At 47.4% G+C, this 22,311-nt stretch overlaps 1 protein-coding gene and 1 non-coding gene across 2 annotated transcripts in view; both read left to right on the top strand.

Moving 5' to 3' along the window:
* DOCK4 (dedicator of cytokinesis 4) overlaps window positions 1-22,311 on the top strand; it is a 356,538-nt gene that overhangs the window by 14,260 nt on the left and 319,967 nt on the right. The gene's annotated exons all lie outside the window — the stretch shown is intronic.
* TRNAM-CAU lies at window positions 15,499-15,571 on the top strand. The gene has a single exon. It is a non-coding gene; the product is annotated as a tRNA-Met (tRNA).

Here is a 22,311-nt window from a genome sequence, read left to right on the forward strand (position 1 = left end):
TTGCAGCGCGAACCTCTGTGACTGTCTCGACCCCCCCCATTCTGGACCCTGGAGGCCTTGCCTGCTTGCCACTGGTGGGTCCACCACCTCTGTTATTTTGTACTCTCCCAAGTGCTTAATACAGTGCTCTGCACACAGTAAATGCTCAATAAATACGGTTGAATGAATGAGATGTAAATGGGAAAGGATTCCAGCCAGGGATAAGTGTTCATCTCACCTTCCAGATGGCCCTGCCCAGCTTGAATATGGAGGGGTGAATCTGCATCCTGAAGAGAGAGGGCTTGTGGGTTGAGTGATTGATTGATTAGCTTTGCCTGTGGTGGGGCATGGGTGAGCCTAGGGTCTGGAAATCTTCTTTGAGGAGTCTGGGGTTCCAAGAGCAGCTTATCCCATGGGTTTGGAACCTGCGAGCTGTGTTCAGGACTTCCGAATGGCCCATCTCTTCCCTTAAACCCCCCTCTGTGGCTCAGACATGCCACATCCCCACTCATTGCTGGCTAGATCCAGCTGGGCTCTTTAATAATTGTGATATTTGCTTAGAATGTACTATATAATAATAATAATGGCTTTTGTTAAGCGCCTACTACGTGCGAAGCACTGTTCTAAGCACTGGGGGGGATACAAGGTGATCAGATTGTCCCTCGTCGGGCTCACCGTCTTAATCCCCATTTTACAGATGAGGGAACTGAGGCCCAAAGAAGTTAAGTGACTTGCCGAAAGTCACACAGCTGACAAGCAGCGGAGCCGGGATTAGAACCAAGCACTGTACTAAATGCTGGGGTAGATATAAGATAATCAGGCTACATATGGAACCCAGCAGTCTAAGTAGGAGGGAGGACAAGTATCGAATTCCCCATTTTTCAAATGAGGGACCCGAGGCACATAGAAATTAATCAACGTGCTCAAAGTCACACAGCATAGAAATTGTGGCGCTGGGTTTAGAATCCAGGGCCTCTGGACCCCAGGTCCATGCTTTTTCCACCAGACCAATCTGTGTAGCCCAGTAGATAGATTGCAGGCCTGGAAATAAGAAGGACCTGGGTTCTAATCCTTCCTCTGTCACTTGTCTCCTGTGTGACCTTGGACAAGTCTTTGCACATAGCGCTTTAATAAATGCCATTAAAAATAGTCACTTAAATTCCCTGTGCCTCAGTTACCTTATGTGTAAAAATGGGAATTAAGATGGTAAGCCCCATATGGGGTTTAAGCCCGTAAGCCCCAGACTGTCCAATCTGATTAACTTATATCTACCTCAGCACTTAGAACAGTACTTGGCACATAGTAAACGCTTAACAAGTACCCTAGTTATAAAGGGAAGAGAGCAAAGGGAGCATGCCCTTTGCATGCTCTTATTGAAGGCACATCTCCTCCGAGGCCTTCTCTGACTAAGCTCTCTTTTCCTTTATTTTTATTTTTTTATTTATTAAGCATTTATTAAGTTCTTACTATGTGCAAAGGACTGTTTTCCTTTCCTTCCCTTCCATTCCCTCCTGCATCTCCCTGACTTGCTCCCTTTATTCATCTCACTGCCCCGCCCCTAAGCTCTTCTGTACATATCTGCAATTTTTTATATTCATTCATTCATTCAATTGTATTTATTGAGCGCTTACTGTGTGCAGAGCACTGTACTAAGCACTTAGGAAAGTACAATACAACAATAAACCGTGACATCAACGTCTGTCTTCCGCTCTAGACTGTAAACTAACTGTGGGCAGGGAATGTGTCTGTTAATATTGTTATAATGTACTCTCCTAAGCACTTAGTACAGTACTCTGCGCACAGCAAGCGATGGATAAACTAGATTGCCGACTGACATTAAGTGCTCAATAAATGTGATTGATTGCTGGGTGTCCTCCCCCTTCAATACTCCAACCCTGTCACCTGTCCTGGAGGCTTGTCCTGACCCTAGGGTTTAGGGTGTGGCCTGTTTCTGGCAACCTTTATCTGAGCAATTGTTCCCTGTTAATAATGGACAGCTTCCTGGGGCCTGTACGTGTGTCTGTGGGTTTTTTGTGCCTGTGTATTCATGTCAGGGTGTCTGTGAGCATCTGAGTGTGTGAGAGAGAGAGAGAGAGAGAGAGAGAGAGAGAGAGAGAGAGAGAGAGAGAGAGAGTGTGTGTGTGTGTGTGTGTGTGTGTGTGTGTGACTGGGCGATTGTGTGCAGAAAGCCAATTATCTGTTTTCTGGCAGACCTGGGAGAGAATAATAATAATAATAATAATAATAATAATGGTATTTGTTAAGCGCTTACTATGTGCAAAGCACTGTTCCAAGCGCTGGGGAGGATACAAGGAGACTGTGAGCCCACTGTTGGGTAGGGACTGTCTCTATGTGTTGCCAATTTGTACTTCCCAAGCGCTTAGTGCAGTGCTGTGCACATATTAAGCGCTCAATAAATACGATTGATGATGATCAGGTTGTCCCACGTGGGGCTCACAGTCTTAATCCCCATTTTACAGATTAAGGTAACTGAGGCCCAGGGCAGTGAAGTGACTTGCCCAAAGTCACACAGCTGACAATTGCCGGAGCTGGGATTTGAACCCATGACCTCTGACTCCAAAGCCCGGGCTCTTTCCACTGAGCCACGCTGTTTCTCTGGGAGAGAAGGGAAGGGAGTGGAGGAAACTGGGGCCTGTTGGCTGGCAGGACAATGATTCCCTTCTGATTAATGTCTAAAACTCATCTGCTACACGGCAGCTATCCTTACCACATAACCTCCACCAGGAATCCAGGTACTGCCCTCGTCCCTGCAGTTCAGGCTAGCTCGCCTGTCCAGGAGCGGTTGGTGTTTACATCTGTACTTGGATAATAATAATGATGACATTTGTTAAGCGCTTACTACGTGCAAAGCACTGTTCTAAGCGCTGGGGAGGATATAAGGTGATCAGGTTGTCCCACGTGGGGCTTACAGTCTTAATCCCCATTTTACAGATGAGGTAACCGAGGCACAGAGAAGTTAAGTGACTTGCCCAAAGTCACACAGCTGACAGTTGGCGGAGCTGGGATTCGAACCCATGACCTCTGACTCCCAAGCCCGTGCTCGTTCCACTGAGCCACACTGCTTCTCTAACCGGTTGGCAAACATGAGTGGGGGCTATTTGTTACCGATTGGCTTACACCTGTGTCACTCCCTCTGAACCTAATTGTTGCTGGTTTACGATTTATATCTGTTTGCATGTTTTTAACTCAAGGGTATTGACCAGTCTGTGATACTTTCCCCTTCCCCCATTATATAGCAAGCTCCTTGAGGACAAGGATTATGTCATTCACTTCTAGTGGATCCCAAGCGCTCAGTACTTTGTACAGAGTAGGCACCCAGTCCTAGGCTGTGCCCACATTAGGTGCTCAGAGAAGCAGCGTGGCTCAGTGGAAAGAGCCCGGTCTTTGGAGTCAGAGGTCATGGGTTCAAATCCCGGCTTGGGCAATTGTCAGCTGTGTGATTTTGGGCAAGTCACTTCACTTTTCTGTGCCTCAGTTACCTCATCTGTAAAATGGGGATGAAGACTGTGAGCCCCACATGGGACAACCTGATCACCTTGTAACCTCCCCAGCGCTTCGAACAGTGCTTTGCACGTAGTAAGCACTTAATAAAAATGCCATCATTATATGATCCTCCCCATTATATAGCAAGCTCCTTGAGGACAAGGATGATGTCATTCACTTCTGTTTGCTCCCAAGCACTCAGTACTTTGTGCAGAGAAGGCACCCGGTCCTAGGCTGTGCCCACATTAGGCGCTCAGAACAGCGGCCCACTGCTGCTGCCCCTCTGGGGAGAGTCTTGTGTCCATAGGACCCCAGGTTGAGGTCCTGAAAGTAACCTGCCAAATCTCCAGCCGGCCCACCTTCCCCTGGGCTTTGGGGTCAGGCTTGGCCCCCACTCGGACCCTGGTAGCAGAGTGCCAGTAGTAGCGAGGTTGGTAGGTGGGGTTGTCTAATCCCTCTTCTCTCCGTGAGTTTCCCCTGCAGGGTAGGCACGAAGGCGGAGGTGGGGGAACAGACAGCGGCTGAGAGTGCAGCTTGGGATGGTGGCACTGAGTAGTCGCTTGACTCTTGTCGGTCTTCCCTAACTCCTGCTCGCCTCCGCCAGCGGGGCCATGACTCAGTGGGCACCTGGTGGCACATGGGTTCCAACTGGTGGGGTTTGGTGAGCTGAAATGAGTCAGGCTCTTGGGGCGGGCCAGATGAGGGCCTGAAGTGGTGAGGACACTGCAAGGAGGGATCAGTATAGTTAGAATATAATTGAGGGAACAACTGTGGGGTCCAGCAGGAAGGGGATAGGAAACAAAGCACAAAGGTCAGTTCTGCCCCTATGTAAACCGGGGTCTTCTCGGCCCTGCTGTATGGGATGCAGGCCTGGACACTGAATTATAATTAGTATTATTATGGTATTTGTTAAGCGCTTACTAAGTGCCAAACACTGTTCTAAGGGCTGGGGTAGTTACAAGGTAATCAGGTTGTCCCACATGGGGCTCACAGTCTTAATCCCCATTGTACAGATGAGGTAATTGAGACACGGAGAAGTTAAGTGGCTTGCCCAGGGTCACACAGCAGACAAGTGGCAGAGCTGGGATTAGAACCCACATCCTGGGAAGCATTAGGGGAAGCAGCGTGGCTCAGTGGAAAGAGCCTGGGCTTGGGAGCCAGAGGTCGTGGGTACAAATCCCACTTCTCAGCTGTGTGACTTTGGGCCAGGCATTTAACTTCTCTGGGCCTCAGTTCCCTCATCTGTAAAATGGGGATTAAGATTGTCAGCCCCATGTGAGACAACCTTGATTACCTTGTATCCCCCCAGCACTTAGAACAGTGCTTGGCACATAGTAAGGGCTTAACAAATACCAACATTATTATTATCCTCTGACTCCTAAGCCTGTGCTCTTTCTGAGATTTCTCAATCTCAGAAAGAACTCTGTGGAGCTGGAGAAGGGACAGAGCGAGGCAACCAAAGTCATCAGGGGGATGGGCCATGGCCTAGTGGGAAAAGCCCAGGACTGGGAGACAGGAGACCTGGGTTCTAATCCCAGCTCCACCCCTGACCTGCTGTGTGGGCTTGGGCAAGTTACTTCACTGCTCTGTGCCTCAATTTCTTCATCTGTAAAAGGCTCATTAAATCCTACTCCCTCTTATCTAATAATAATAATGATGATGACATTTATTAAGCGCTTACTATGTGCAAAGCACTGTTCTAGGCACTGGGGAGGTTACGAGGTGATCAGGTTGTCCCACGGGGGGCTCACAGTCTTAATCCCCATTTTACAGATGAGGGAACTGAGGCCCAGAGAAATGAAGTCATCATCATCATCATCAATCGTATTTATTGAGCGTTTACTATGTGCAGAGCACTGTACTAAGCGCTTGGGAAGTACAAATTGGCAACATATAGAGACAGTCCCTACCCAACAGAGGGCTCACAGTCTAAAAGGGGGAGACAGAGAACAAAACCAAACATACTAACAAAATAAAATAAATAGAATAGATACGTACAAGTAAAATAAATAAATAGAGTAATAAATATGTACAAACATATATACATATATACAGGTGCTGTGGGGAAGGGAAGGAGGTAAGATGGGGGGGAATGGAGAGGGGGACGAGGGGGAGAGGAAGGAAGGGGCTCAGTCTGGGAAGGCCTGCCCAAAGTGACTTGCCCAAAGTCACACAGCTGACAATTAGTGGAGCCAGGATTTGAACCCATGAACTCTGACTCCAAAGCCCGGGCTCTTTCCACTAGGCCACGCTACTTCTCCTAATAATAATGATGACAGTAATAATAATGATGATGACGTTTATTAAGCGTTTACTATGTGCAAAGCACTGTTCTAAGCACTGGGGAGGTTACAAGGTGATCAGGTTGTCCCACGGGGGGCTCACAGTCTTAATCCCCATTTTACAGATGAGGTAACTGAGGCCCAGAGAAGTTAAGTGACTTGCCCAAAGTCACACAGCTGACAAGTGGTGGAACCGGGATTTGAACCCATGACCTCTGACTTCGAAGCCCGTGCTCTTTTCCACTGAGCCACGCTGCGTCCTAGACCATAAACCCCAATGCGGGACAGGGATTGTGTCCAACCTGATTATCTGTACCTCCCCGATGCTAAGCACATAGTAAGTGCTTAACAAATACTTCAGTTATTATTATCGATAATTATAATTATTGATTAATAATAATTATTATCGATAATAATAACAGTTATTATTATGAGGCAACTTTTGTATGTTGTAAAGGTTTAGTTCTTTTAAATATGGAGAACTGCCGGTTGTAGGATGACAGGGCTGAAGCTGACAGCAGCTTCATGGCATGGTGGATAGGGCCCAGGCCTGGGGGTCCAGAAGGTCTTGGGTTCTAATCCTGGTTCCGCCACTTGACTGCTGTGTGACCTTGGGCAAGTCACTTCACTTCCCTGTGCCTCAGTTACCTCATCTGCAAAATGGGGATTGAGAATGTGAGCCCCATGTGGGACAGGGACTGTGCCCAACCCAATATGCTTATACCCACCCTAGCGCTTAGTATAGTGACTGGCGCATAGTAAGCGCTTAACGAATACCGTAATTATCATTAATTACTATTGTTATTTATTGTTTACTACAAAGATGCAGACGGTCAACATGGAGTTGTTCTCCAAATCTGACCCCACCAGGATGAGGGACTTTGAGGGTTGTGGGGTCAACCCAACAGGAGGAAACCCTTCCTCACAAAGCGGGGGATGAGCCCACAGAACCTGTTTCCAAAAGAAGCTGGGCAGCCGTAGGCTGATTCCAGAGGGTAGCAAGTGATGGATTGGTGCATGAGCAGTCACTGCAGGGAAAGTGAGATTGGGTGTTCAGGAAGATGATAGCATTTGGTTCCTCCACGCATCCTGTGCCTCTCTGTGAGATGACGTCTTAGACTGTAGGACCATGGAGTTGACCCACGACGGCTTTGTACGTGGTCCGCACACATCTCCCCACTCCTCAAGGACTTCCAGTGGTTCTTCAGTCCCTTTTAGACCGTGAGCCCACTGTTGGGTAGGGCCTGTCTGTATATGTTGCCAACTTGTACTTCCCAAGTGCTCTGCACACAGTAAGCGCTTAATAAATAGGATTGGTTGATTGATTGTTCATCCATTTCTGCATCGAACTCCTTTCCGGGCTCTCAGTCAGCTCTCCCCCTTCTACCTTACTTCACTGATCTGCTGCAATCCAGCCTGCACATTTCACTCTTCTAATGACGACTTGACACCTGTCCACATGTTTTGTTCTGTTGTCCGTCTCCCCCTTCTAGACTGTGAGCCCGTTGTTGGGTAGGGACCGTCTCTATATGTTGCCAACTTGTACTTCCCACGCGCTTAGTACAGTAAGCGCTCAATTTACTCATTCATTCATTCAATCGTATGTATTGAGCGCTTACTGTGTGCAGAGCACTGTACTAAGCACTCAGGAAGTACAAGTTGGCAACATATAGAGACGGTCCCTACCCAACAGCGGGCTCACAGTCTAGAAGGGGGAGACAGAGAACAAAACAAAATATATTAACAAAATAAAATAAATGGAATAAATATGTACAAATAAAATAAATAAATAAATAGCTCAATAAATACGATTGAATGAATGAATGAATAATGCCAACGTACTCACTCTACCTTTATCTAATCTGTTTCACTCTCTAGCCCTCACTCACATCCTCCCTCTGGCTTGGAATTCCCTCCCTCTTCTTAGCTAACAGGCCACAACTCTCACCATCTTCAAAGCCCTACTAAAATCACATCACCAAGAAGCCGTCTCTGGCAACTCCTCATTTCCCCACTATTCACCCTGCTTTTCGAGAAGCAGCGTGGCTCAGTGGAAAGAGCCCGGGCTTTGGAGTCAGAGGTCACGGGTTCAAATCCCGGCTCTGCCAATTGTTGGCTGTGTGACTTTGGACAAGTCAGTTCACTTCTCTGGGCCTCAGTTCCCTCATCTGTAAAATGGGGATGGTGACTGTGAGCCCCCCGTGGGACAACCTGATCATCTTGTAACTTCCCCAGTGCTTAGAACAGTGCTTTGCACATAGTAAGCACTTAATAAATGCCACTATTATTATAATGCATTGCCTATGCCCCATTTTTTTAATGGCATTTGTTAAGCACCTGCTATGTGCCAGGCATTGTACTAAGCACTGGGGTGGATAAAAGATCATTCATTCATTCAGTCGTATTTATTGGGCACTTAATGTTTGCAGAGCCCTGCACTAAGTGCTTGGAATGTACAATTCAGCAACAGGTAGAGGCAATCCCTGCCCACAATGGGCTCACAGTTTAGAAGTGGGGAGACAGGCATCAAAACAAGTAAACAGGCATCAATAGCATCAATATTCATTCATTCATTCAATCATATTTATTGAGCACTTACTGTGAGCAGAGCACTGTACTAAGCAATACAAATAAATAGAATTATATATATGCACAGAAGCAGCATGGCTCAGTGGAAAGAGCACGGGCTTTGGAGTCAGAGGTCACAGGTTCTAATCCCGGCTCCACCACTTGTCAGCTGTGTGACTTTGGGCAAGTCACTTCACTTCTCTGGGCCTCAGTTACCCATCTGTAAAATGGGGATGAAGACTGTGAGCCCCACATGGGGCAACCTGATCACTTTGTATCTACCCCAGCACTTAGAACAGTGCTTTGCACATAGTAAGTGCTTAACACATATCATCGTTATTATTATAATTAATATAAATAGAATTATAATATACACAAGTCCTATGGGGGGAGGGAGAGGATGGTAGAGCAAAGCGAGCGAGTTGGGTTGATAGGGAGGGGAGGAGGAGCAGAGGAAAGGGGAGCTTAGTCTGGGAAGGCCTCCTGGAGGAGGTGAGCCTTCAGTAGGGCTTTGAAGGGGCAAAGTGTGATTGTTTGGCAGATTTGAGGAGGAAGGGCATTTCAGGCCAGGGGTCGATGGTGGGATGGGTGAAAACAAGGCGCATTGGGAAGGTTAGCACCAGAGGAGCGGAGTACGCATGCGGGCTGGGATGTAGAAGGAGAGAAGGGAGGTGACGTAAGAAGGGGGAAGGTGATGGAAACCTTTGAAACCAACAGTGAGGAGTTTTTGCTTGATGATAAATTATGGTATTTGTTAAGCACTTACTATATTCCAAGCACTTTTCTAGGTGCTGGGGTGGATACAGTCCCTGTCTTGCGAATAGGGCTCACAGTCTTATTCCCAATTTTACATATGCGGTAACTGAGGCCTAGAGAAGTGAAATGACTTGGCCAAGATCACACATCCGATCAGATTTGACACAGTCCAAGTCCCACATGGGTCTCAGAGTTTTAATCCCTATTTTACAGATGAGGTAACTGAGGCACAGAGAAGTGAAGTGACTGCCCAAGTTCATGCAGCAGTCAAGTGGTAGAGCTGGGATTAGAACCCAGGTCATCTGACCCCGAGGCTCATGTTGTGTCCATTAAGCCATGCTTCTTCTCTGCACTTGAGTCTGAACTCCTTAAGCTTCCCGATACTGACCCCAACCTCCCAGTAATCCATCAATTAGTGGTATTTATTAGACCTTACTGTGTGCAGAGCTCCGTACTAAGAACTTGGAAGGGTACAACAGAGTTGGTGGACACATTCCCTGCCCACAGGGAATTTACAGTTTGCGGGGAGAGACAGACATTAACGTAAATTATGGATGCAGCACCTGTTTACAGCTGAATAAATTACAGCATAATGCCAATTGCTGTGTCCTAGCAAAGTGACCCTGAAGGCTGTTACCTCCATCACTGGTAATAATTGTGGTATGTGTTAAGGACTTATTGTATACCAAACACTGTACTAAGCACTGGGGCAAATACACGATAATCAGGTTGGACAAAGCTCCTGCCCATGTGGAACTCACAGTGCTTCCTTTTTTTTTTTCTTCAAGTGACGTTGAGTTGTTTCCGGTTCAAAGTGACTTTGTGGACAGTTGTATCCATAGAGTTTTCTTGGTAAAAAATACGGAAGTGGTTTACCATTGACTTCTCCACGCAGTAAAGATTTAAATCTCTGCCATTGTCTTTGATCAACGTTTTGACCTCTTGATTATCCCCCTTTGACTCTTTCCCATCCCTCTGCTGCCCAACACAGGTGAATCGACTGTCTGATGCTTTGACGCTTTGACTTAGGCCTTTTCATTATGGGTAACCCTGACAAGAGAATATCTCTCAGTGTCATAGGACTAAGCTTCATTGGTGTATGCAAACTCTTCTGCCACGATATGGCGTTGATTCATAGGAGACATCCTTATACTCTGCTGCTTCTCCTATCTGTAATTTATTTTAACATCTGACTCCCCCACTTGATTGTAAGTTCCTTGAAGGCAGGAACTGTGTCTATGAACTCTCTTGTACTCCCCCAAGTGCTTAGAATAGTGGTCTGCACAATAATCAGTAAATACCATTGACCATATTATGCTATTCTATAACTCCTTACTGCCCTCCCGCTCCAGTACATCAATCAATCAAGCACTTTGATACTGATCCCAGCCCCACAGTAATCAGTCAATCAATTGAGAAGTGGGATTAGAGAGGGGATTAGAGAAGCAGCGTGGCTCAGTGGAAAGATCCCAGGCTTGGGAGTCAGCGGTCATGGGTTCTAATCCTGCTCCGCCATCTGTCAGCTCTGTGACAAATCACTTAACTTCTCTGTGCCTCAGTTACCTCATCTGCAAAATGGGGATTAGGACTGTAAGCCCCACGCGTTTCAACCTGATCACCTTGTATTCTCCCCAGTGCTTAGAACAGTGCTTGGCACAGAGTAAGCGCTTAACAGACACCATCATTATTATTATTATTGTTATTAATGGTGTGTTTTGAGCATGTACTGGATGCAAAGCACCGTACTAAGCACTTGGAAAACTACAGTATAGCAGACTCGGTAGATGGGTTTCCTGCCCATAAGGAGTTTACAGATTGAGGGGCAGGTAGACATTAAAAACAGCATGGCTCAGTGAAAAGAGCACGGGCTTTGGAGTCAGAGGTCATGGGTTCAAATCCCAGCTCCGCCATCTGTCAGCTCTGTGACTTTGGGCAAATCACTTAACTTCTCTGTGCCTCAGTTACCTCATCTGCAAAATGGGGATTAAGACTGTGAGCCCCACGTGGAACAACCTGATCACCTTGTATCCCCTCCAGCGCTTAGAACAGTGCTTGGCACATAGTAAGCGCTTAACAAGTACCATCATTATTATTACTTTTAATGGTGTGTTTTGAGCATGTACTGGATGCAAAGCACTGTGCTAAGCACTTGGAAAACTACAGTATAGCAGACTCGGTAGATGGGTTTCCTGCCCATAAGGAGTTTACAGATTGAGAGACAGATAGACATTAAAATCAATTACGTTTATGTAAATTCTGGGCAGAATCCAGGCAGGCATGCAGGGCTGGGGCCATGGGAAAGGACAGGGCTATCAACCAGTCAGTTGTATTTATTGAGTGCTACCAGCACTTCTAAGCAGCAGCCTTCAAAGCCAGGCAGATTTGTGAATTTATCAGGATACATCCAAGATCCCAATCTCACCCTTTTCAACCATTTCACACCAAACTGCAGTGGAAGCTTTAATGGTTAGTCCCCAGGAAAAGGCTGGCTCTTGAGTCAGGTCCTGTTAGGTCCTGCCGCAGACCAGTTCCCCCTGGGCAGACCCAGCTGCCAAATTTCCTTGGTTGCCTGCATGGCTGTAGAGCTGAGTGGCTGTTGTCACATCCAAAAATCTCTCACCTGGCTATTGTTTGGGGCTACTTTAACCACCACCTCTGTGGAGATGATTCACACCACCCCAACCTCTCTCCTTCCCTGCAATCTCGTGTCCTCTCCTGCCACGAGGACTTGTGTGTCCTGCCAACACCTTAAGCAGAACAGGTCCAAAACTGAACTCTTCATCTTCCCTACCCAAATCCTGCCCTCCACTTAGCTCTCCTATTACTGACAACAAACACCACCATCCTCTCCATCTCAAGCCTGGTAGGGACTGTCTCTGTACGTTGCCAACTTGTACTTCCCAAGCGCTTAGTACAGTGCTCTGCACACAGTAAGCGCTCAATACAATTGAATGAACCTTGTCATTATCCTTGCTCTCTCTCTCTCTCTCTCTCTCTCTCTCTCTCTTTCAACCCCCACATTGGGTCTGCCATCAAATCCCATTGGTTCTTCCTGCTCACCATTTCCAGAATCTGTCCAAATGGCCATCGTGCTGGTTGTATCTTGACTCTTGAATCCATCTCCCTGCTGCTTTTGTGCACTTAGTACAGTGGTCAGCATACAAGAGGTGAACAATAAATGCCGTCAATTGCTTGACTGGAGCTTTCAAGGCTGGCAGTGTCTCACTGGAGGGGGTAGGACTGACTCCCTGTGAAACCCATTTGAATGAGCTACAAAGGGAACAGTGCAACCTCTAGAGCTCCACTCGGGACTCGGTATTTAGTTCATCTGGAAATGACCTCACAGAACAGCATGATGGGGAACCCAGAGCCTCTGAAACAGCTGCCTCGGCCCCATCCCCAGGCTAGAAGGAATGGGCAGTGGCAAACAGGTCAGCCCCCTGGGCCCAGACAGAGTGACCATTCCCACCCCCTGCTGCCTTAGGTCACTTTTGTCATGGGAAGGCCATGCTCTCTTTTGGAGAGCTGTGTCTTCTCCTTCACTAAGAGTCCAGAAGGGAGAAGCCACTCCCTCACAGGATGGCCTAATAATGATCACTGTGGTATTTAAGTATTTACCAGGTGACAAGCACTGTTTAAACACTGAGTTCCTATTACACTCAGAGCTCACTGAGTAAGGAGGAGACAGCAAGTATTTTATCTCCATTTTAAAGAAGAGGAAAGTGAGGCACTGAAAAGTTCTCCTCGCCAGCACTCCCCAATCTGGCTCATTCTCTGGTAATTGCTGTGGCTTCATGGTTCTTCTTGTGTCCCCAGCCCCGTTTGAGGCTGTCTCCCAGCTGGATTGAGAGTTCGTCAGATAGCCAGAGCCCAGTCCTTGGTCACCTCCTCCAGGATTGAATTCGGGCTCTGCGGCCCCAGCCAGAGTCTGCCAGCTAAGCTGCGTGACCACCTGCTTCTGTTTTTCTGTTCCGTTCATGATGGTGGGATGTTTGTTCATCGCCTGGCGTCAGAACCCAGTGTCTGGAGGTGGCTTGACTCTGTGTGTGTGTGTGTGTGTGTGTGTGTGTCTGTGTGCACGCGAACAAATGTGTGGGGTGTGCATTAATACATACACACACATGTATGTATGTGTGTGTTTTTTGAAGAGAAGGAAATTCAGTCTCTGAACCTGCAGGCCCTGTACATTCAGGGCAGTCAGAGGATGCTTGGCCTGCCAGGTGGAGAAGCAGCATGGCCTAGTGGAAAGAGCACGGACCTGGGTTCTAATCCCAGATCTGCCATTTGCCTGCTGTGCGACCTTAGGCAAGTCACTTAACTTCTCTATGTCTCAGTTTCCTCCTCTGTAGTATTATGGTATTTGTTAAGCATTTACATGGCTCAGTGGAAAGCGCACAGGCTTTGGAGTCAGAAGTCATGGGTTCGAATTCCGGCTCCACCACTTGTCAGCTGTGTGACCTTGGGCAAGCCACTTAACTTCTCTGTGCCTCAGTTACCTCATCTGTAAAATGGGGATGAAGACTTTGAGCCCCCCGTGGGGCAACCAGATCACCTTGTATCCCCCAAGCATTTAGAACAGTGCTTTGCACATAGTAAGTGCTTAACAATACCATCATTATTATTAGTAGTAGTATGTACTATATGCCAGACACTGTACTAAACACTGGGGTATATACAAGCTAATAAGGTTGGACACAGTCCATGTCCCACGTGGGGATCAAAGTCTCAAACCCCATTTTGCCGATGAGGTAACTGAGGCACAGAAAAGTTAAGTGACTTGCTCAAGGTAACACGGCAGGCAAGTGGGCAGAGCTGGGATTAGAACCCAGGTCTTTCCAACTCCCAGGCCCATGCTCTATCCTCTAGGACATGCTGCTTCTCACTAGGTCACAGTGATTCTCAGATATAAAATGAGGATTAAATGCTGTTCCTTCTTAAACTGCAAGCGCCATGTTGGACGGGGACTATGTGTGATCTGATTATCTTGCTTCTACCCCAGTACTTAGAACAGTGCTTGTCACATTGTAAGCACTTATGAAATACCACAATTATTATTATTTCCACTGAGCAGCATGCTGCTGCTGCCCAGAACTATGGGGATGGAGCAGAATGGGAAACATCCTTTTCTGCTTGTTATATGGACTACTGGCAGTTTGGCCTCTGGAGCAGTAGTGGCTATGTTCATTCATTCATTTGTATTTATTGAGCCCTTACAATGTGCAGAGTACTGTACTAAGCACTTGGGAGGATACAGTACAACAGTGAACAGACACATTCTCTGCCCACAATAAGCTTACAGTCTAGAAGGAAGAAATCAGGGGGACACAGAGGGGCTCGCCTCACCTTCACGGGTGGGGGCAGCCTCAACCTTGGTGATCAAGTTTCTGTTTTAATAGTTTTTATTCTATTCTGACGACTTGACACCTGTCCACATGTTTTGTTTTGTTGTCTGTCTCCCCGCTCTAGACTGTGAGCCCGTTGTTGGGTAGGGACCATCTCTATATGTTGCCAACTTGTACTTCCCAAGTGCTTAGTACAGTGCTCTGCACACAGTAAGCACTCAATAAATACGATTGAATGAATGAATAAATCAAGTTGTGCCTGCAGGCATGCCCGATGGCCAGCAGCATGTCGTATTTGTACAGGAAGCCCAGCTGCACCCAGTGGCAGGGCCTACTCAACTAGAAAGGCCAGCAGGTAGTTCAGCAGCCCCACCCAGAAGGCACATGGTGGTTTCTGCCTGAAGAATCAAGTCAGGGTGCGGTGGGCTCCATGATCCTTGTAGGCGATATATGTGGACATGTTCCTGGGCCACCCACATGTGCCAGCCTATGTACACATGCACCGGGCGCTTCTTCTTTCACTGTTCCCAGCCTATCAGCAGCTGGGAGAGAATGCACAGGGTGAGGGAGCTAAGGTGGGTTCGGTCCCCGGGTTGGGCAGGAGCCGGAGGGAGGGAACCCCCTGCCTCCCCTTGCTGTAGAGGAGCCCCTCACCTTAAGGGCAGTGCCAGCATGATTCTGGCTGGGCCGGGGCAGGGCTCCCACTCTGCGTCGGAAGTGGCTGAGGCTGGAGGAGTGCTGGGGGAGGATTGTGAGGAGAGGCAGTCATCCCTTGGTCCATGGACCATTGGACCATTGATTGATCTCCCTGGTTCTTGAGTCCTGTCCTCCCGAGGGACACTCACTCCGGGGATCAGGCCGCTCGGTGTCCACTCTTTCCCTTTGCTGAGCTACATCCCAGAGCTGATCGGGGATCGAGGACAGTCTGGGGCTCGCGTCTTCCGGATTCACAGCTGAGTCCTCGGTGTCTGTGAAGGTAGCGATCAGAGCCCTCTTGTTGGGTGTGAGCTGGGCAGTGGGATCTTGGGTGTCTATGAGTTGTGAGGTCTCGGAGGCCTGGACAGGAAGCCTCGTTAGCGTAGTAGGTAACGCATCAGTCTCATAATATGAAGGTCGTGAGTTCGATCCTCACACAGGGCATCCGACATTAATTTTCCCTTTAGAATGTCAGCTCCTTGTGGACAGGGATTGTCTCTGTTTATTGTTGTATTGTTCTTTCCCAGGGGCTTAGTACAGTGCTCTGCACACAGTAAGTGCTTAATAAATACGATTGAATGAATGACAACCCCCACCTGGACAGGACCAGGACCTCTGGCATATCGATCAATCAGTCCTATTTATTGAGTACTTAAAGTGTGTGTGTAGGGCACTGCACTAAGAGCTTGGGAGAATATAGTATAATTAATGGACATAATAATTGTGATGGCATTTATTAAGCACTACTAGGTGCAAAGCACTGTTCTAAGCGCTGGGGAGGTTACAAGGTGATCAGGTTGTCCCACCGGGGGCTCACAGTCTTAATCCCCATTTTACAGATGAGGTAACTGAGGCCCAGAGAACTTAAATGACTTGCCCAAAGTCACACAGCTGACAATTGGCGGAGCCGGGATTTGAACCCATGACCTCTGCCTCCAAAGCCCATGCCCTTTCCACTGAGCTACACTGCTTCTCCTGATCCCTCCCCTCAAGGAGCTTACAATCTAGTGGGGTGGGGGAAGAGGGAGTAGGGATAGAAGATGATGATGATGATAATAATGATATTTGTTAAGCACTTACTATGTGCAAAGCACTGTTCTAAGCGCTGGGGGGATACAAGGTGATCAGGTTGTCCCAGGTGGGGCTCACGGTCTTAATCCCCATTTTACAGATGAGGTAACTGAGGCACATTATATATATGTACATTTATATATTTTGCTAGGAAAGATATTACAATTTTACATATCCAAGGAATACATTTGCTAGGGGAAAAATTCTTGTCATTGTATTCTACAGTGTGTGCTTTCTATTGAACATTGCTACATTTCTGCACAGAATAGAGCCATTAGACATATGCTACCATCATTGCAAGTAGAGGGAAGCAACAGAGTTTAAAGTGGCATAGGGCTGAGCCAGGATGATCCCACCTGCAAGCCACCAGTGGCTGGGAGGAGGGTGGCAGCGCTCTCCTGGGGTGGCCTGGGATGGGTGCCATGGCCTGGGATGGGTGCCACTATGGGTGAGTGGAAGGTAGAATTGGATACTCCCAGAGTTTGGATCCTGCTCCCTGCCCTGCTCTTGTATCCATTGCATCCCTTCCTGGAGTCCAGGGCCCCCATTCCTGTGGGTGGCAGGATGGAATGCATTTTCCTGCAAAACAAATGGGAGAGGTAGTTTCTCTCCATAAGAGTGTTGTTATTATGATTTTTATTATATTTAGGTGCTTTCTGTGGATCAAGCACTGTTCTAAGCACTAAGGTGGATACAAGATAATCAGGTTGGACACAGCAGTCCCCGTCTCACATGGGACTCACAGGCTACGTAGACTGTAAGTCAGAGGAGAACTAAGGCAAATTCAAGTTGTGTTGAAACAGGAGCGTCCATGTGTGAGGTTGGTATATGTGTGCCCAAGCTAGGGACTTAAATGGTGGAGTCCAGGTGGCCTGGGGGCTGGGAGCAAGAGCAGTGGAGCCCAGAAAGCCTGGGTAGATCTGTCTGCCAGCCTACGGGCACGTGAGTGAGTTCCTAATTACTGCATTGCCACTATCACAACGCAAATCATTTGGGGGAAACTCCAGGATGTGCATCAGTCTTGGCCATGAGTCAGCCACTGTGGTTTGGTTTGCAATTTTCTGTGGGAAATTTGGCTCAGTGGGGAATCTGCTTCATCCACAGGGAGAAGGAGGCTCCTCCTCCCCCTCCGATTCCCCCTCACCCTACCTCCTTCCCCTCCCCACAGCACCTGTATATATGTTTGTACAGGTTTATTACTCTATTTTACTTGTACATATTCTGTTTTGTTAATGATGTGCATCTAGCTTTATTTCTATTTGTTCTGATGACTTGACACCTGTCCACATGTTTTGTTTTGTTATCTGTCTCCCCCTTCTAGACTGTGTGACCACTGTTGGGTTGGGACCGTCTCTATATGTTGCCAACTTGTACTTCCCAAGTGCTTAGTACAGTGCTCTGCACATAGTAAGTCTCAATAAGTACGATTGAGTGAACGAATGAATCCCCTTACTGTAGGGGATCCTCAAGGGTCAGTTCTTGGTCCCCTTCTGTTCTCCATCTGCACTCACTCCCTTGGTGAACTCATTAGCTCCCACGGCTTCAACTATCATCTCTACGCCGATGACACCCAAATCTACATCTCTGCCCCTGTTCTCTCTCCCTCCGTCTAGGCTCGTATCTCCTCCTGCCTTCAGGACATCTCAATCTGGATGTCTGCCCGCCATCTAAAACTCAGTCTGTCCAAGACTGAACTCCTTATCTTCCCTCCCAAACCCTGCCCTCTCCCTGACTTTCCCGTCATTGTAGATGGCACTACCATCCTTCCCGTCTCACAAGCCCGCAACCTTGGTGTCATCCTCGATTCCGCTCTCTCGTTCACCCCTCACATCCAATCTGTCACCAAAACCTGCCAGTCTCACCTCCACAACATCGCCAAGATCCGCCCTTTCCTCTCCATCCAAACCACTACCTTGCTGGTTCAGTCTCTCATCCTACCGCGACTGGATTACTGCATCAGCCTCCTCTCTGATCTCCCATCCTCCTGCCTCTCCCCACTTCAGTCTATACTTCATTCTGCTGCCCGGATTTCTCTGTACAGAAACGCTCTGGGCATGTTACTCCCCTCCTCAAAAATCTATAGTGGTTGCCTGTCATCATACGAATCAAGCAAAAACTCCTCATTCTTGGTTTCAAGGCTCTCCATCATCTCACCCCTTCCTACCGCACATCCTTCTCTCCTTCTACAGCCCAGCCCACACCCTCCGCTCCTCTGCCATTAACCTCCTCTCTGTGCCTCGTTCTCACCTGTCCCGCCGTCGACCCCCAGCCCAAGTCCTTCCCCTGGCCTGGAATGCCCTCCCTCCACATATCCACCAAGCTAACTCCTTCCTCCCTTCAAAGCCCTATTGAGAGCTCACCTCCTCCAGAAGGCCTTCCCAGACAGAGCCCCTTTTTTCCTCTCTTCCTCTCCATCCCCCCCCGCCCTACTTCCTTCTCCTCCCCACAGCCCTTGTATATATTTGTACAGATTTATTACGCTATTTATTTTAATTCTACATATTTACTATTCTATTTATTTTGTTAATGATGTGCATATAGCTATAATTCTATCTGTTCTGACGATTTTGACACCTGTCTACATCCTTTGTTTTGTTGACTGTCTCCCCCACTAGCCTGTGAGCCCGTTGTTGGGTAGGGACCGTCTCTATATGTTGCCAACTTGTACTTCCCAAGTGCTCTGCTCTGCTCTGCTTACAGTGCTCTGCACACAGTAAGCGCTCAATAAATATGATTGAATGAATGAATGAATCCATCCCAAGTCCAGTATTAATGATGAGAATATTTATTAATCAACAATGGTATTTATTGAGTACTTATTAAGTTCAAAGCACTGTACTAAGCGCTTGGAAGAGTACAGCACAACAAAGTTGGTGGGCATGTTTCTTGCCCACAGTGAGTGTATAGTCTAAAGAAGGAGTAAGGTATTAAGTGCTTACGTGTGCAGAATAATAATAATAATTATTATTATTGTCCTATTTGTTAAGCGCTTAGTGTGTGTGTGCCACACACACTAAGTGCTAGGGTGGATACGAGCAAATCAGGTTGGACGCAGTCCCTATCCCACTTGGGGTTCACAGTCTCAATCCCCAGTTTACAGATGAGGTAAATGAGGTCCAGAGAAGTTAAGTGACTTGCCCAAAGTCACACAGTGGATAAGTGACAGAGCTGGGATATTGCTGGAAGAGAATCCCAGGTGGGATTTAGACATGGTCCCTAACCCTCAGGGGACTCGCAATATACTAAGGAGAGCAGGGTGGCTGGCTTGGGCCTCAGTTTGGGCTCTGTGCACTAGTCTGTAAGCTCCTTGTAGGTAGGAGTTGCGTCCACCAAATCAGTTGCATTTCCCAAGCACTTAGTGTAGTGTTCCACACGTGGTTAGCGTTCAGTAAGTACTACTGATTGATTGCATCAGTAGAGGATGTGAGTACCACCAGAAGTGGGAGGCACAAGGTCCCCACTGGGCTTGCTGGATAGGAATCTGTTGGAATGGTTGGAAGCCCCTTTCAGCCTCCAGACTGTAATAATAATGATGGCATTTGTTAAGCGCTTACTTTGTGCGAAGCCCTGTTCTAAGCGCTGGGGGGGGGGGGGGAATACAAGTTGATCAGGTTGTCCCATGTGGGGCTCACAGTCTTAATCCCCATTTTACAGATGAGGTAACTGAGGCTCAGCAAAGTTAAGTGACTTGGCCAAGGTCACACAGCAGATATGTGGTGGAGCTGGGATTAGAACCCATGACCTCTGACTCCAAAGCCCATCTGCTTCTCAATGGACTGTAATGGAGAGTGATGGAGAATACCCTAGCTTTATATGTTGCCAACTTGTACTTCCCAAGCGCTTAGTACAGTGCTCTGCACACAGTAAGTGCTCAGTAAATACGATTGATTGATTGTACTGGAGCCCTGCACATCACTTGGATTCTGAGCCTCCTGAGGGACAGGGACTGTGTCTGGTAACATTTATATAGAGAAATATACATATTTATATAAATTTTATTCCAATTTACATTTATAATATATTATATACTTTTGATTTCTCTAAATGTATTAGAAATAAATTATTTATTTAGTAAATAATTTAAATAAGTATTTAAATCATGTAAATATTCAATTAAAGAATTATTTATTAGGTATTCATTATTAGAAATAATATATATATTTATATTTATTTTTGAGGACCTATGTTGTTTCTCAGTACTTAGTACAGTGCTCTGCACACAGTCAGCACTTAATAAATATTATTGCTGTGGAGGGCAGAGGAATTATGGGGTGGGCAATGTGGCAGAGCAGCGGCTGTTTTCATCAGGCTTTCTCTTTGGGCTCCCAGGCACCTGGGTAGTGTTACAAAGTCCTGGAGCCCAGAGTTCCAGGTTGATCAGAAGGTGAGTAAAATAACAGGGATTGTGTCTACCAACTCTATTTTACTCTCTCCCAAGTGTTTAGATCAGTGCAGTGCACAGAGTAAACGCTTTAACGAATACCATTGATTGATCTCCTGTTGGAGATCTCCTGATCAATCTAACAGGATTGATCCTGTTTTCTCCTGTTTTCCTCTCCCCCTCCTCCCCCTCTCCACCCCCCCGCCTTACCTTCTTCCCTTCCCCACAGCACCTGTATATACGTATATATGTTTGTACGGATTTATTACTCTATTTATTTATTTTACTTGTACATATTTATTCTATTTATTTTATTTTGTTAATATATTTTGTTTTGTTCTCTGTCTCCCCCTTCTAGACTGTGAGCCCACTGTTGGGTAGGGACCGTCTCTATATGTTGCCAACCTGTACTTCCCAAGCGCTTAGTACAGTGCTCTGCACACAGCAGGCGCTCAATAAATACGATTGATTGATTGATTGGAGGGAACTCCGAAGAGAGGTCCCATGTGGCTCCTTGAGAGACTTAAACGGGAGAGTCATCAGGAAGGGTGTGACTGGCAGCCGGCTGGATGACCTGGATAATCCCCTGTCCTGGGCACTCACATCCCTGCATCCCACATGGGAGCAAAAGGGACCAGAGCCCCCCGGCTTTCCCAACAACTGACTGGACTGGCCTCTCAACTTTATTTATCCCAGGGCTCCGGCCAATCAATCAATGCTATTTACTGGCTGCTTACTATGTGCAGAGCAGTCGATCAATGGTATCTACTGAGCGCTTACCTTGTGCAGAACACTGAACTGGGGACAGTTCAAGCAGGAACGTGGCTCAGTGGAAAGAGCACGGGCTTTGGAGTCAGAGGTCATGGGTACAAATCCCAGCCCTGCCAATTGTCAGCTGTGTGCCTTTGGGCAAGTCACTTAACTTCTCTGGGCCTCAGTTACCTCATCTGTAAAATGGGGATGAAGACTGTGAGCCCCCTGTGGGACAACCTGATCACCTTGTAACCTCCCCAGTGCTTAGAGCAGTGCTTTGCGCATATTAAGTGCTTAATATATGCCATCGTTATTGTTATTCAGTACAATAGAGTTGGTTAGGCACAATCCCTGCTCTCAAGGAGCTTACCATTTAATCACCCGAGAGCTTCTGAGTAGGGCTGGAGAAACCCAAATTGGGTGTTTCTGCCCTGTTAGCGCTGCACAGCCCCAGCTCTATCTTACTGCTGCCCTCCCACCCACTAACTGATGGTGCTTCCAGCTGAGGTTGTGGCCAAGACTGGAGGCAGACACTTGCTCCTTCCTCCCCTGGGGATGTGCTCTGGCCTGCAGCTGCATCTACATATGGATGGATGAATGGACCGATGGGGAAAGCCCATCAGGAGCCAGGGCCTTGGGCTGACCCCCACCTCCCTCCCTAAGATTCCTCTCCTGCCTTGTTTGCTTCCCCAGAACCGGTGAGGTTCAGATTAATTACTTTTATTTGTTTTTTTAAGCGCATAGTATGTACAAAGCACTGTTCTAAGCGCTGGGGAGGTTACAAGGTGATCAGGTTGTCCCATGGGGGGCTCACAGTCTTAACCCCCATTATACCGATGAGGTAACTGAGGCACAGAGAAGTTAAGTGACTTGCCCTAAGTCACATAGCTGACAATTGGCGGAGTGGGGATTTGAACCCATGACCTCTGACTCCAAAGTCTGGGCTCTTTCCACTGAGCCACGTTGCTTCTCAGAATGG

This window comes from Tachyglossus aculeatus, chromosome 10 (genome assembly GCF_015852505.1).
Source record: "Tachyglossus aculeatus isolate mTacAcu1 chromosome 10, mTacAcu1.pri, whole genome shotgun sequence".
NCBI lineage: Eukaryota > Metazoa > Chordata > Mammalia > Monotremata > Tachyglossidae > Tachyglossus > Tachyglossus aculeatus.